Raw genomic sequence first — 15031 nt, forward strand, 5'->3', positions numbered from 1 at the left:
GGTGAAGTTTCCAGGCTTGGAGGAAGAAAGGAGATAAGAGGGAGTGGGGAGGTGGGAGGAGATTCATCACTAATCCTCAGTGTTTTCAAAGAAAAAGTCACCAGCTTGCTCCATGAGCCTGGGTCTCAGTCCCCCATCTATACTATTGGGCTGGACTAACCCTAAGAGCTCCTTGGCAGTCTGTTCCTTTTGCTGTTGGGAACAGGGAGCCGGTGGAGGGAGTCTCTACAGAGAAAGGCTGGCTCCACCCTCTGCCAAGGGACCCAGATCAGCATTTGTTGACATTTTCCAGGGTGCCCTCAGCGCTGGTGACATTTCAGAGACTTTCTCCCTAACAGGGCTGCAGGATGGGAGGCTTACTAACCACAGAGCCCCCTGCTCCAGCTCAGAGGGGCTCAGGCCACAAACCCCTCCCAGGCATGAGCCTCACATTCCAAAGAGCAGTGAAGTTCCATTGTCTGGGTTGGTCTTGAGCTGGCTCAGGGGCCTGTGTCCCACCCTAAATACATTGAGTCAGGGGGGAGAGAGGCTTCTCTGGGCTCAGAACTTATCTCAACAAACCTCAATGCCTGCATTTGTGAAATGGAGCCCATGGTTCCTGCTTCCTTTGAAGGATGATTGTGGGGTTCTACTACTTAAATGTGAGAAAAGGGAAGTGTTTCATAAACCGAAGGTTATTATGCAAGCGTGAAGGGCTCCGATGGGTGCATTAAGTCCTAGAGAGGGCTCGGGGGAAGGCAGGGCAAGTGGAGCTTAGGAGGGATTAACTGGGTGCAAAGGCTGGCTGAACCAGGTCAGATTCTGGCCATTTCACATATGGAGAGAGCTACTTGGTGGGAAGAGGCTGGCAGAGGAGGCAGAGGGAAACTTCTTTGCCCCAGTTGGTGCTGACCCAGGGCCATGAAAGGCTGGGAGGGGGGTGCTCAGTACCGCCCTCGCAAGGAGTAGGTCCAAAGTCTCTCTCACTATTTCACTATTCACTCTCAGGCCTGGGAGGGAGGCCAGGTCAGGGTGGTGATCAAGTGCCTGGATTCTGGAGTCAGAAGAACTAATCATGGCTCTTTTGATTACAAGTTGTGTGGCCTTGGGTGAATACCTCTTTGAGCCTCATTTTCCTTATCTATAAAATGGGGCTTGGGGTAGTAATAGTGCATAGCTGGCGGGTTTTTGAGTGGATCAGAGGCATTGACATTGATAAAGCATTTAGCATGGGCTTCCTCATAACAGGTGCAAAGTTGCTTTGCTGGAACAATCATTAGTGGCATCGGCTCTCATACCAATGTTGGGCCTCACCAAGAGCCTTTTCCACCTCTGGCCAACCTCATCTAGAAAGAGGGGAAACCCCTCTCCCACAGATTTTCATGCATTTAAATGTGCACCAGGTACCTACTGGGCACCCAGTTCAGTATGGTGGGAAAGAGGACAAAAACTTGATAAAAATTTACCAGTTGTGAGAGCTTGAGTACTGTCTTCCCCGATCCCAGTCTCAGTTTTCTTATCTTTAAAAGTGGAAGTTATCAGACAAGGGTCGCAGATTGATATTTAAAACTACAGGGGGACACTGTTGATGGGGTCGCTGGCATTTGCTTGGTTCCAGAGTAACCCACAGACACTATTTTCTTGAAGCAAGGTGCAGAGAGAACCATGACTTTCATTGGCTGGTGTTCATCTGAGCATTTCTAATGGTGGATGAATGAGACATTATGTGTCTTCCGATGTGGTATGAAGTGAAGTGTATGACATCACCTCACATGTGTTCTAGCCAGAAACATTTAACTTGAATCATTCGAGCCTTCAGATCTAACTTCCAGTTTATGGGGAAACACTGAAAGGAACCAGTACAAGAAAGTAACAGACATCTGGAGGGAGGGGTATTCTGTAGGAAAACTGACTTGGCTGTTTCATGAGTCAGTGGCCCAAAAAAACAGGCAACTGCACGGTCTTAAACAATTTAATGCACATAATGATTGGATGCCATATGTGGCCCAGTATTGGATTCTTATAAGCCAACCATAAAGGAATTCTTGGGCGGGAGGGCAATTGGGGAGATTTGTATATGGTCTGGATATTAAAACAGATGAAAATTTATTCACTAAAATGGAAAGCTAGAGATTGGTGACTGCAAAAAAGGTGATACGAAGCAGTCTGTATGTATAATATGATCATATTTTGGCAGAAAGACACTTATAAGTAAGAAAAAGATCTGAAGGAGGAACATTAAGGTGTGAATAGTGGTAGGAATGTGATGTTTTTATTTTTATTTCTTTGCTTTCTGTGTTTTTAAATTTTCCACAATGCACATGTATTGCTTCTGTAATAATGAAGTGTTATTTAATAAATAAAATGGGAACAATAACAGTGTGTACCTTGTACGGCTGTAATGCTGCCGTGAGATAATGCTGTGGAACACAGGGCTCGGTAAGTACATACTCAGTAGTTAGCTGCTGCTAAGACGTTTATGCTGGTCCCCTCTTACCCACCATTAGGCAGACCTTACTTACTGGGGATGCTCTCCCTGTTCCCAGATCCTGGCACATAGCAGAGCAGTGCTAGTGTTTGCTATACAAATCACTTCCTTCGGTCCAGATTTTGTTGGACATTGAGGGAAGCTTGATGGGAATTATGGCCTTGTGCTCACACAGGTAGAGGTTTTTTGGAGCCCACTCCCCACCCCCACCTTCTCTCCTAAACTCCTGGGGCTTGCTAGGTCCTTACAACAAGCAGGAGGGGACCCTTTGCCAGTGTAATAAAGAAGCGGTGATCTGATCCAAAAGGAACAGCCAGTGGTCCCTGCCTTTCCCCCCAGTCACATTCACCAAACCAACCAAGTCTATTACTGACATCACCTCTGAAAGCTTCCACCTTTCTTATTGTCCCAAGCCCTGGGGATGGACTTTGGGCTGGAGGTTGGGTCTGAGGATGTTCTGCAAATACAGATTGGGACTGAAGCTAGACCTAATATAGGTGCTGGTTCTTGCTCTGGGTCCGAGCCTAGTTTCCCAGAGACAGCCTCAGAGCTGGAAGTGGGCTGCAGCTGTCTCCATGTCCTAGGCCTGGATTCAGTCTAGGTCTGAAACTAGCTGCCACTTAGGAACTGGGTTTTAAGACCTGAGAGGTACTTGCTAGGTCTGAAACTTGCTATTTATTGAAAGCTGAAACTAAATTCTGTCCTTGATGCAGGCTAGGTAGCTTCTGCCTTGGGGACAAGAGCCAGGCTATTTTCCTACCTAGCAAGGAATCTGTAGTCAGAGAAGGAGGCTGGGAGGGGGTGGTCTCACCAGGCGGGGTGTGGGAAGGGGCTCTTAGAGAAGGAGGAGTGACATCCTCTGAGGCTCCTCTCTGGTGTCCATAGAACCCTGTAGGAATGGAGGAGGAGAGAAATGTCCACTCAGGGGTGCGGGTGGGGCCCCCCGGGGCATGGGGAGGGACACAGTGTGGAGGGACAGGAAGCCAGCATGGAGGAAATGCTACTGAGGACTCAGCGTTGCCAAGGGTGGTCCCTGGCCACTGGAGAGAGAGCCTTTGTGAGTGGAAAGTGCCCCATTACCCCCAGGTCCACCTCTTAGAGCCAGCAAGGCTCCCTGCTCATTAGACCGACATCTCCTCCTTAATAAAAAATACATGAATAAATAAATGATAACAGCCATAACTGAATGGGAAACTGCTTTCCACTCTTTTCTGTTTCCCCAGCTCCTTCCTTCCAGGCTCGGTCCTGAGGACTCCCCAGGTTTGTTCCCTCCATAAGTGCTCACCCTCCCTCCCTCCCACTGGCTGCAGGCATCCCTCTGCTCAGGAGTGCACAGGAGAGGGGACATGGAGGATACCACTCTTAGGGATGCTGAACAGACCTCCTGCACCCCTAACCTGCTCTTGGAGGAGAAGTCTGGCAAGTGGTCTCCTCTCTCAGCTTTCAGAGAGGAGGCAGCAGAAGCTGAGCCTTTAGAGCCAGGGCTGAGGATGGCCCCCAACACTTGGGACCCCAAGTTAGGGACGGGCAGGAAACAGAGGTAAGAGAAGGAACTGGAAGGTGGGACAGTTGGAAGGTGGTTGCAGGGGAGAATGGGAGCTGGCATTTGCACAGGATGGGAGAGGAGGTCTTGGCCCACATTCAAGTAACTGGATGGAAGATTGCCTTTCTTAGATGGAACAACAAAAATCACATTTTCTTCTTTCTGGCAGTCCACGTTGATCCCTTTGTTTGCCCCCCTACTCCCCACTTTCTGCCTCTGTTGTCTCTCCACTGCCCTCTCTTTCACCATCATCTCCTTCCTTACCTGCATCAGTGTGCCTTGGAGATGTGTGAGTCAGTGTGACCCACTCCTCAAGGTTAAGGGGAAGTAATTCTGCCATGACCTGGTGGTTCAGGACCATGGAGAGCATCCTGCCACGGAAAGGTTCTGGCCTAAAGCCGAGATCTTGGGCTGCCTATAAGAGAACTGGTGAGATGGAGGTGAGGAAGAGGTGGTGGGGAAAGGTATGAACACGGGTGAGAGTCATTCCCAGCCTGGTCCTCTTATGCTGAGTGACTTCGACCTGGGACCTAGAATTGTTGCTGCTCTGGACCAAAAGCCCCCACTCCCCCACCAAGAAGATGGGGAGGAGCAGGAGCAGCCTGTGCTCTGGGCTGTGCAGCTCTGAACGGAGCACAGCGCTTGCTCAGAAGCTCTGGGGACCTTTGTGTGAAGAGTGCAAAACTAAACACACGAGCAGATTATGGTTTGGGGTTTTAAGTTATTTTCTGGATAAATTACACATAACACAAAAATTACCATCTTAACCATTTTTAAATGTACAGTTTGGTGAATTACATACACCAAATTGGTGAAATTAAATACATTCAGAGTTTGTGTTTCCTTCAAGAGAATGGAGTGACCCTGGGGCAGGTACTGGGGAGGCTATGTCGGGCGTGTGATGTGTGCATGAGAGAAGAGGATAGTTACAACTCTACAGGGGAGGGGGTGCCCAAGGGTAGGGGAAGTAGGAGCTAGGGGCCAGGGTCCTATTGGACAAATTCTTTCAGACAGCTTGCAGGGTGGGAGTGGGGGCATCAGGCAGAGACTTACCTTGGCTCCAACTCAGGACTAATGGGACCCAAGAGCCTCCTCTTTCCTTCAGCAGCTCCCTCTGGATGGAGCCAGAAGCCAGATTTTGGGAGCAGTCCAGATGTTCAGGGGAGATTCAGGGAAGTGGAGCAGATGGGCCCTGGGATTCCTGTGGGGGCTGGTTGGGGGGAGGGCAGCAGCTGGAGGATGTGAGGGGGCACGTGCTAGAGCCGAGGCTGGCTCCAATGTGTGCGGGAGCATGTGCCATAGGCTGTGCCTAGGACGTGGGTCTTAGGCAGAGAGTAGGCTAGGTCAGGTGGCCCTTGGTGCTTTCCATGTGCTGGCTACTAAGATCTGTCCTAAGCAGCTGCTAGCTGTGGTAAAGCCTGGGGCATGTACCGTGTCTGCCACATGCTGTGCCAGGATATGGAATTGAGCAAGAAAGATCTTGCCGCTGTCCTTGAAGCTGTCCTTGAAGAGCTCAGCCTATCCCCCAATGCCTTTGGCTTGGACCCAGGGGACCCATCCCTCCTCCTTGAGTCCAGAGTGGCCACTCCTCATGGACTGGAGGAGGGAAGTCTCGTCCAAAGGCTTGAGTGAGATGGCCTAAGTGGTCCCCTCACTTTTTACCCCAGGAGCCCGCAGCTCATCTTCCCTCCCAGAGCCCCAGTCTCTGGCCACATCATCTGCTGGTCCTGCAGTTTCTGTGGTCCTTGGGAAGGTGTGGAGCAAGGCAAAGGGCCGGAATCTAGAACTGGGGTCTGCTCCTGCCTGCCCCATGGACTCGAGGGCTCAGCAGCTTTTATTACTCACCACTGCCTTGCTGCATCTGGCTATGATCCTCTCACTATCCCTACACTAGCCTGGGAGAATGGTCACGAGCCCCATTGGTAGATGAGCACATCCAGGCGCAGAGAAGTAAAACCACCCGTTGAAGGCACACCTCTCCTACAGAGCCAGGATTGGAACCTACGTTTGCATGACTGTGTTTCTACAGTTCTTCCTCTAGGAAGAATGGCTGGCTCTGCATTCCAGCTAGTTGTGTAGCCCTGGACAAGCATGTGCCTTTTCCTCGCTAGACCTCTGTGTCTTCATTTATAAATTGAAAAGGTCTGAATAGAATCATCTTGAAGAGCCTGTCCCATTCTGCAATCCTGTGATATCACCCTCAGCATTGGGAAAGAGGACAGACTGGGTATTGATGGTACTCTAGCTGAGGGCAAGACAGAGACCAGCCCCCACACCCCCCAGAACCTTGGGTCATCCCAGGATATGCCAAGATGCTCTGAGGGGGGGCTCCTCTGCAGGCTACACTGGTGGAGCTGGGGTGGAGTCTGTGGGCAGCGAGTCCCTGAGTCCCCTCTGCCTGCAGGGGTGGTAGAGCAGAGGGAGGCCTGGGGCAGAGGGCGGGGCTGGCTGGGCAGGCCAGAGTCAGGCAGGCAGAGCAGAACGAGGCTCAAAGCTCCAGGGCTTTACAAATGGATTTTGCTGAAATGGAAATTTCCACCCATCCCTGAAATGAGCCTGGCAGCGAGGCCAGGTCTGTCGGGGCTGCAGCAGCTGGGGACGCCGACAGGGACAAGAGCCAAACTCTCGAAGCCCCTCCCCTCACCACCCACATCCACTTCTCTCCCCAGCTCAGGTCCTCCGGAGGACCTCATACCTTTTATACCCTTCTCACTTTCCCCCTCAACCACCTCACACCTGACACTCCCCTTTTCACCCCTGCCTTTTCACCCCTCCAGCCCCTCACGCCTCCGCCCCCCACCTCACACACCCACACACACCTGACACTCTCTCCACCTCCTGCTTTATCCTCATGCTGCCCTCTCACCCAGACCTCCGCATCCCCCCTCACACCTCAGCACTGCACCCCTCCCTGCACACACCGTCTATCACACACACCTGACACACCCCTCCCCTGTTTCCCTCCTCACGTGTCACCCCTCCCCAGCTCACCCCTACACTGTTCACACAATTTGCCCCCACTTCTCATCCCCTTATCCACCTTCTGGAACTCCCTCCTGCTCTGGACAGACACTCCCTCACCTCCCATGTCTCTCCACCAGCCACAGCCTAGGCCGGTCCCTAGCCCTCTTCTCTCCTCAGTACAGCCCTCTATCAGCAGCCGTTAGGGTCCAATATCTCCTCGTGAGGAGCTGGGCTTTCAAGTCAGACTCCTAACTCAGCCACCCCAGCTGGGTGAGCCAGGATCTTACCTCATTCTCTGAGATCCTGGTTCCTCACCCGTAAGATGGGGTTGACAACTTCCCTCACCTGTTGGGCCTGCTGTGCCCACTGAGTGTTTGCAAAGTCCTTCCCTCGTGCGCAGGAGTGGGGGACACGCCATAGGAGTGTTGATCTTGCTTGTTATTTTTGTGATTAATTGATATCTTGTGCTGGGCCCATTGCTGGATGGTGCTGGGGGGGAGGGTGTGGGTCGAGTATGTTTGAGAACTCAAGAACTGGTAAAAGTACCAGAAAGTATTGGCGAGGGGTGGGGAGGCAAGGGATCAGGGATGAGCATGATCAAGCAGACCCATGGGATGGGGGTGGGGGAATGCAGAGGAAGGGGATCAGCGCTAACTAGGATACTAGGCAGCGGCCAGCTCTAAGGATGCTGCCCGTGGGCAGGACTCCCCCTCCCTGGTCCACCCCAGACAGAGGGGACCTGAGACAGTCCGAGGGGCCTGGACATCCTTTCCTCCCCAGGCCTCTGCTGGTCACAGCCACTGGAGGAGAACTCTAATCCCTGGACAAAGAGGTGTGGAGGGTGGGGAGGGGGAGGGATGCTGCCTTCTCATCACTCGAGAAGCTCTCATAGGAATTGGAGGGGAAGATGACAGGGGACTGGCTGGGATGGAGAAGGTCCATGGAGGGGCATCACTGACTCCCTGCTGGGTGGGTGGGGAGAGTAGGGAAAATGTCAGTGGAAGGGGAAAGAGTGTAGAAGCCAAACGTGGGAGCAGGAGCGGCATGAGGTTTGACCTGCTGTGATTCCTCTGGGGGATTTCTTGTTCCAGGTGCTCAAGGCCTGCCTGGGGAGGGGGGGTCTGGCCTGGCCCCTGAGGGATCTGTGATGCCAGGAGGATTTGGGACACCCACCACCATGAGGAATGGGCACTGTCTGCTCAGTGGTGAGGCTGGGACAAGAAGCTGGGGCAGGATTGAGTGGGGAAGGCCCTGGGGCTGAACGAATGGGGATCACGGCCAGAGAGCTGGCCACGGGAGCCAGTGTGGAGTGGGAAGGTGGGTGAGAAGAGTCTGGCCAGACGTGGGGTTCCAGAAGCATGTAGGGGCATGTGTACAGGGGCTCCAACCCCCTCCCCCTGTGCAGGACCCTTGGAGCAGTCACATGCCCTCATCCCCTAATTATTTATTGCTTAGTACTCACTATGAGCTAAACAGAGCTCTGAGCTGCTCCAGGCTTCTTCCTGCCCTAGTCTCAAGGGCTGGGGACCAGGCTCAGGGCCTGGGCTGAGTCGGGCCACTGGGTGGAGAGAAACAAGTAGACGTGGGGGTGGGGGTGGGGGGCCGCAGGCGAGGAGAAGTGACCTGGAGGTGTCTGGGGCCTGGAGGTAGGAGAAAAGACAGGGAGATGGAGCTTCCCCAGAGTGGGGAGAGGGACAAGGACAAGGAGCCTGGATGCGGGGAGCTGAGGAAAGGTGGAGAGTTGTCAAGACCAGAGCGGGTGCGAGGGGCCCGGGCAGGCTGTGGCTCCAGTAGGGCAGCCGGTGTCTCCACCAGGGGGCGCTGCCTGTGAGCAAGGCGCGCGCACACGGGGCTCTGCACTTGAGGGCTTGTTCCTCTGAAACTGGGTCTGCGTTGCTGTCGTGAACGCCCAGCGCTGCGGGGGAGGGTAGGAAGCACGGGGGATTGAATTACCTTTCAAGTCTAAAGCCTAGATTCCTCCAGGCCTGGCAGGTGGGCGTGTGCACACATTCCGGAGAGCATTGTGGTGCTGGCTGTCACTCGAGATCCACAGGCTCGCTCCAGCTCCGTTCAGTGCCAGCTTCCTTTCTACGGAAGAGAGAGGGGCTGTGACCCTGGGGCCCGCAGAGTCAAGGCATGGGGAAGCAGCTGACCTGGCCCCAGGCTGCAGCCCCTCAGACAGGACTGGGAGGTCTTGGTGAGAACCCTGACTTGGCACCTGACTTAACCTCCCTGGTTTCTTCATCTGAAAAGAAGATAATAATGTTAACAGTGCCATGAGCCAGCCTATGTGCCAGGCACCGTGTTAAGCATTTTAGTTCTTCAGACCCTCACGGAGCCCTGTAAGGTAGGCACTGGGAATCTCTCCCATTTTACAGAAGAGGAAACAGAGGCTAGGAGAGGCGAAGTGACTTTCCTAAAGTCACATAGCTTGTAAGAAACAAAGCTGGGACTCTGTCTGACCACATAGCCTTACCCTGAATGATGTATGGTATCCATTTCAGGGCTGCTGTGAGGAATAAGTGATGCACATAAAGAAGTATTGTAGCCCAGTGCCTGGCACAGAGTGAGTGCTGAAGAAATAATTAATAGTAAATGTTATTGTTGTTAGTATTTATTCACCTGCACAGGTGCTCAGAGGTTTCATTTCATGCTCCTCTGGCGGCATGGGCCTCCGGAGAGGATGGAGAAGCCCTCTGTGGGGATAGGGTCTGGGAAGGCAGCTGCAGGGAGGCTGTAGGGGCAGGGGGCAGGCAGGCTGTGGTGGGAAGTGGGGGTTGGCATCAAAAAGCAGGGGAGGGCAGTGCAAGTGGAGTACAGGAAACGGAAGCGAGTGACTGTGTATTTAAGATTTTGCTCCGGTGATGGTCTCATTGGCCAGACATCTGGTTTTCACAGGCATCCCTGGGGAATGGAAGTCAGACAGCATTAGTTCAGCAGCTCTAACACCATTTATCTTGGGCTCGCTGGCATTCGATGGATCTCAGGGGTTCAGGGCACTGCCCTGCAGAACAGGGCCAGAGAGTAGCAGGTCTGGCCCTGGAGCTCCCTGGGAAGGGTGCCGGAGTCCCTTCTGGCTACTGGCCACTCCCCTCTCACCTGCTGAGAGCTATAAGCAAGGGTGGCTTGCCTCCTCCACACCCTCAACCTCCCCATCCTGACGTTCCCTCCTAGGTACGGGGTAGGAGATTATAAGGAACTGAAGAGGACATTGAGTAGACCTCCCCCATGCCTCTCCCCTCCATAGCTACCCGGAGAAGAGATCCAGTGGAGGGTAGCCCGCCTGGCAGCTGCCTGGGCACCCATCTCTAAGGGGCGCTAAAACCTCACTGGACACAATGAATCCAAGCGTATTTATGAGGAACAAGCCTGGGGTGGGGGTGGCGGTGGCAGGAACACTTTGACAAGCTGTTGGGCACTGAGGTGAGGTCCCCACAGGATGCTCAAGCTACGATTGTTCGTTAAACTCCTTTCGTAGAAGGGGGTCCTGGAGAACCAAAGGGTTTCTGTGCAGCTTGGAGGGACTGGCGAGGTTAGGGCCAAAGCTGAATTCAGATTGACAGAAGAGAGGCTAAGGCTAAGGAGGGGGCGTGAGGGGGGCTTCCTGCCCAGTCCTTGCACAGCTTCTCCTCCAAATAAATAAAATATTGAACAAATATTGAGAGAGAGTGGGTTTGAAGAGGCACCAAATTTACTAGCCTGACCTTGGCTTTCTCATTTTCTAGTCCAGTCCAGGTGCAAAAGTGCTGTAACAATGAACCCCTTCCTGTCTTGGGTCATGACTGCATCTTGTGCGTTGGTTTATTCTTTCATCCTCTCACTCTCCAGATATTTCTAAGCACCTACTGTGTGCCAGGCACTGTCCCAGGCACTGGGGCTACAGCAGCAAACTGCTTCCTCTCTTCCGCTGCTCTCCGCCCCATGAGCCATGGAAGCCGCTAGGATCCAGAACCTTTTGGGTGCCTCGGGTGGATTGTCGTGGAAGTGGGGATCAGATGAGGTCTCAGGCTTAGTCTCTGTCCCCAAGAGAACAGCATCTCTTTAGGTGACAAGGACTGGTGGGAGAGGTAGCTTCTTTGTGCCTGCCCCCAGCAGGCACTAGCTTTTCATGCCCTCAGGACTTGGTGTGAGCTTATAAATTCATGCTATGTCCAGGGTGATGTGTGTGTGTATGTGCGTGTTTCTCCCTGAGCAGAGCTCCAGGCTGGGCAACTGGAGTGGGGTGAGGGTGGCAGAGGGGAACAGCAGAGAACGCCAGGCTCCTCCCTCACCCCCTACTGTAGACCCCTCCCAGGTCTCTCTGCTGGGTCAGGCTGCCTACAGGAACTGAGCAGCTAAACAGGAGACTAAGTTGGCCCTGGTTTCTGTCAGTCACCTGAAGCGGTGGAGGTGGGGGAGTTGGCCCTGCTGGAAGGCCAAGAGGCAGGAGGGACCCCAGGCTGGAGGCTTGAAAGCCATCCTCCCTGAGCAATGTAAGACATTCTTAGAGCATTTGTTCCCCTTCCCCGCCACTACCACCAAGACCTAGCTGCCTGGGTTTCTGGGCGTTACTCCAGTACTGAAAGGGCCTGGGTCCTGACAGCCCAGTCCCCACACCTTACATGGCTTGAGGGAAGAGGGGGAGGAACCCCTGAAGTCAGGCCTTCTACTCCTGAGACTACAGTCCTGACCTGGACTCCTCCCTTGGGTCACAGACCAATAAGAATGTTCACTGAGACTTTGGGGGAAAGCAGCAGATCCCCCCAACAAACCCTGGATCCTGGGCCTGTGGCTGCCGCAGCAGAGGGAGACTGTGGGATGCAGGGGGTGTTCATGGGGAAAATTGGGGGCTGGGCCTCACGTGCCAAGAAATGGGGAGCTGTGTCTGCATAGGCGTCCCCCCCCAACACTGTCTGACAGAACTAGCTGCGTCCTTGCCGTCTCTATTTTTAGTCAGAACTGGAAGGAAGGGAAGTTCGGGGGCCAAGCCACCAGCCCCGGCTCCCGCTGGCAGCACCCACAGCACGAGGTGCGGGGGCGCCTGGGAGCCCCGAGTCCCAGCTCCTCAGGGAGGCAGGACGGTGCTCCCTCCCACCTGCGGCACAGGCTTGAGAACTGAGGGATGAGACAAGGAACGAGATCGCTCTGTGTTGGGGCTGGCAGGGGGGTTGGTGCCTCCTTTCCAGGGCTGAACACGTGGTCTGCACTAGATTTTGGGTACAGAGCGAGAAGGTGGAAAAGAAGAAAGACCCAGTTTGGTCTCCTGAAATAGGACTTAGGTCACGCTGAGGTGCTTCCTTTTGTGGGCTCTTCGAATGGAGCCCTTGCTTCCTATCTCAAAGTTTAAACATCTTGACTCTATCAGAAGCAGGTTGGGGCTGGCTCTTCCTCAGGAGCAGAACTTGTATGAGGCGTGAGTTTATAGATTTCCCCTAACCTAAGAACACAGAGGGAGAGCAGAGAGGGAGGAGCTTTTTCAGTCTCCACCTCCCCAGCAGAAAGACTCCCTGGATGAAACCCCACAGCTGCTAAGGTCATTACTTGTGCACCAGGGAAAGGCAGTTCAAGTGGCAGTAGAATGTAGTTGTTTGGATTCTGCATTTGGGCTTGAGTTTGGAACTCTGGGTTTGAGTTCTGACTCCTCCACATACTAGCTGTGTGATATTGAGGAAGTGGCTAAACCTCTCTGAATCTGTTTTCCCCTCTGTAAAGTAGGGATAATCTTAGTACCTTCCCTGTAGAAGTATCTCATATTGAGGTAATATGAGAAAATATACATGCAAGTGTTCAACAATTAATATTATTGATGAAAATGTAAAAGAAGAGCTCAAAATCTTCTCCATAATCACTGCAGATGGTGACTGCAGCCATGAAATTAAAAGACATTTGCTCCTTGGAAGAAAAGCTATGACCAACCTAGACAGCATACTAAAGGGCAGAGACATTACTTTTACCAACAAAGATCCGTCTAGTCAAAGCTATGGTTTTTCCAATGGTCATGTATGGATGTGAGAGTTGGACTATAAAGAAACCTGAGCACAGAAGAATGGATGCTTTTGAACTGTGGTGTTGGCGATGACTCTTGAGAGTCCCTTGAACTGCAAGGAGATCCAACCAGTCAATCCTAAAGGAAATCAATCCTGAATATTCATTGGAAGGACTGATACTGAAGCTGAAGCTCCAATACTTTGGCCATCTGATGTGAAGAACTGACCCACTGGAAGAGACCCTGATGCTGGGAAGGATTAAAGGCAGGAGGAGAAGGGGACGACAGAGGATGAGATGGTTGGATGGCATCATCAACTTGGTGGACATGAGTTTGAGTAAGCTCCAGGAATTGATGATGGGCAGGGAGGCCTGGCGTGCTTCAGTCCATGGGGTCACAAAGAGTCGGACATGACTGAGTGACTGAACTGAACTGAAAAAGAAGAGCCCGGTTCTGGGCCTGAACCCCGCTATGTGGCTGGTCTCAGGCCCACATTTGCAGAGATTTCCTCTCAGATTAGACTGACTTTGCTCACCCCATCACTGCCCCTTACAGCCCTAAGCCTCTCATTCCCAGGCAAAAAGCAGAAGTGTAGCCCACCCTTTAGCTGCAGAACTGGAAAAGCTGTTTCCTGCAGTCATGCTGCAGTCCCAAGGGCTCCCCGGTCCCGTCACCCCACCCTTGCCCCCAGCCCCCTCTGGCTACACACACAGAATCTGGGCGGAGGAATGGCTTAGGCACCTTGTCAAAGCTGGGGTGGTGGGGAGAAGGCTGCAGGGCATCTCAGACAAATCTATCAATGGGGAGAAAGCAGAAATGACAGTGAACACTTGCCACACAGATACATTCTGTAAGAGTTTCTGCAGGTGGTAAAAACTTTGGAGGAACAGCTGGGTGTGGAATACAGATAAGCTTCGGGGGTCTGAACCCCCTGAAAGTGTGTTCCAATATAAAACACAGAGCCTTCAGCAGATTTTCCAAAAGATCTAGGACCCCAGGTGGGTGAGGAACCACTATGGACTCTGGTCCAGAAGTCAGGAGACCTGGACATCTGTCTGCCTTTCATTCCTGGAGCAGAGACCTTCCCCCTCTATTTCCCCACCTGCTCCACAAGGGGTTAGACTAGCTGAGGTCTATCATCCAGGTGGGGGCATTCCAGGGCTCTGTGAAGTCTGGTGAGCAGTGACAGAATAACCAGAACCAGGCCTGGGAGATAGGCTCCCAGGAAAGTGGAAGGGGGCCCCTCTCCTACCCCTTCCCAGGAGCCGACTTGGTCCATCAGCCAACATGTCAGCCAGCCAGCCGACAGAAACTGAGCTGCATCCCTCCACCAACCCGGGAGGCTGTTGCCATGGCAACTTCATATTTATCCACTTTAGCTCCTAATTAAGGGGAAAAGCATATAACATATTGGATGTCAAGGAGGCTTTGTGAGCCTCAATTTAGCGGCCGTGCCTGGATGTCAAACTCAAGCGTGATTGCTGTTAATCACCTTCCAAATTACCTAGACAGGTCACAAAGGGAAAGGTCCCCAGCAGTGGGGGCAGCTGGGCCCAGGGGAGATGAGGTTTTGAGGGGGCAGAAAGGGAGATCTGTTTGGTATCATGACCTAGGGGGCTGCTGGGTGAATGCTGGCTCCATGGGTGTCCGATTATAAGCTGTCTGGGGACATGGCTAGGTCTGTTCCCACTGACCCTGAGTCAGGGGTCTCCACCCTGGAGACTCACAAATCAAGGCCCTTGGTCTGAAGAGAGGGACTGACCAGTTGATGAACCAAGAAGCATGCAAGGACCATCTGGTGGTCTCTGATGTCAGAAGGAAGATTGACAGATGACAAGGACGGGTAAGTGCAGGCTGACCTGATGTCCGGATGGATGGATGTCACATGGCAGATGGAAGGGCCGATGGGGATCTGCTTAGGAGGAACTGGCTGGGTGGCTGGACTCAGCAGTACATCTGTGATCTCCCAAGGGAATGTCTGGCCTCTCTACCCCAAGGTTAGGCATGCTCTCAGGCACTAGTTAGAGCAAGCCCGCTGTGGCACTTCTGTCCATTGGAGCTGTGGCCAGAGCCACCTTTTTGGGAGAAGCTT

Source organism: Odocoileus virginianus, chromosome 3 (genome assembly GCF_023699985.2).
Source record: "Odocoileus virginianus isolate 20LAN1187 ecotype Illinois chromosome 3, Ovbor_1.2, whole genome shotgun sequence".
NCBI classification, from domain to species: Eukaryota; Metazoa; Chordata; class Mammalia; order Artiodactyla; family Cervidae; genus Odocoileus; species Odocoileus virginianus.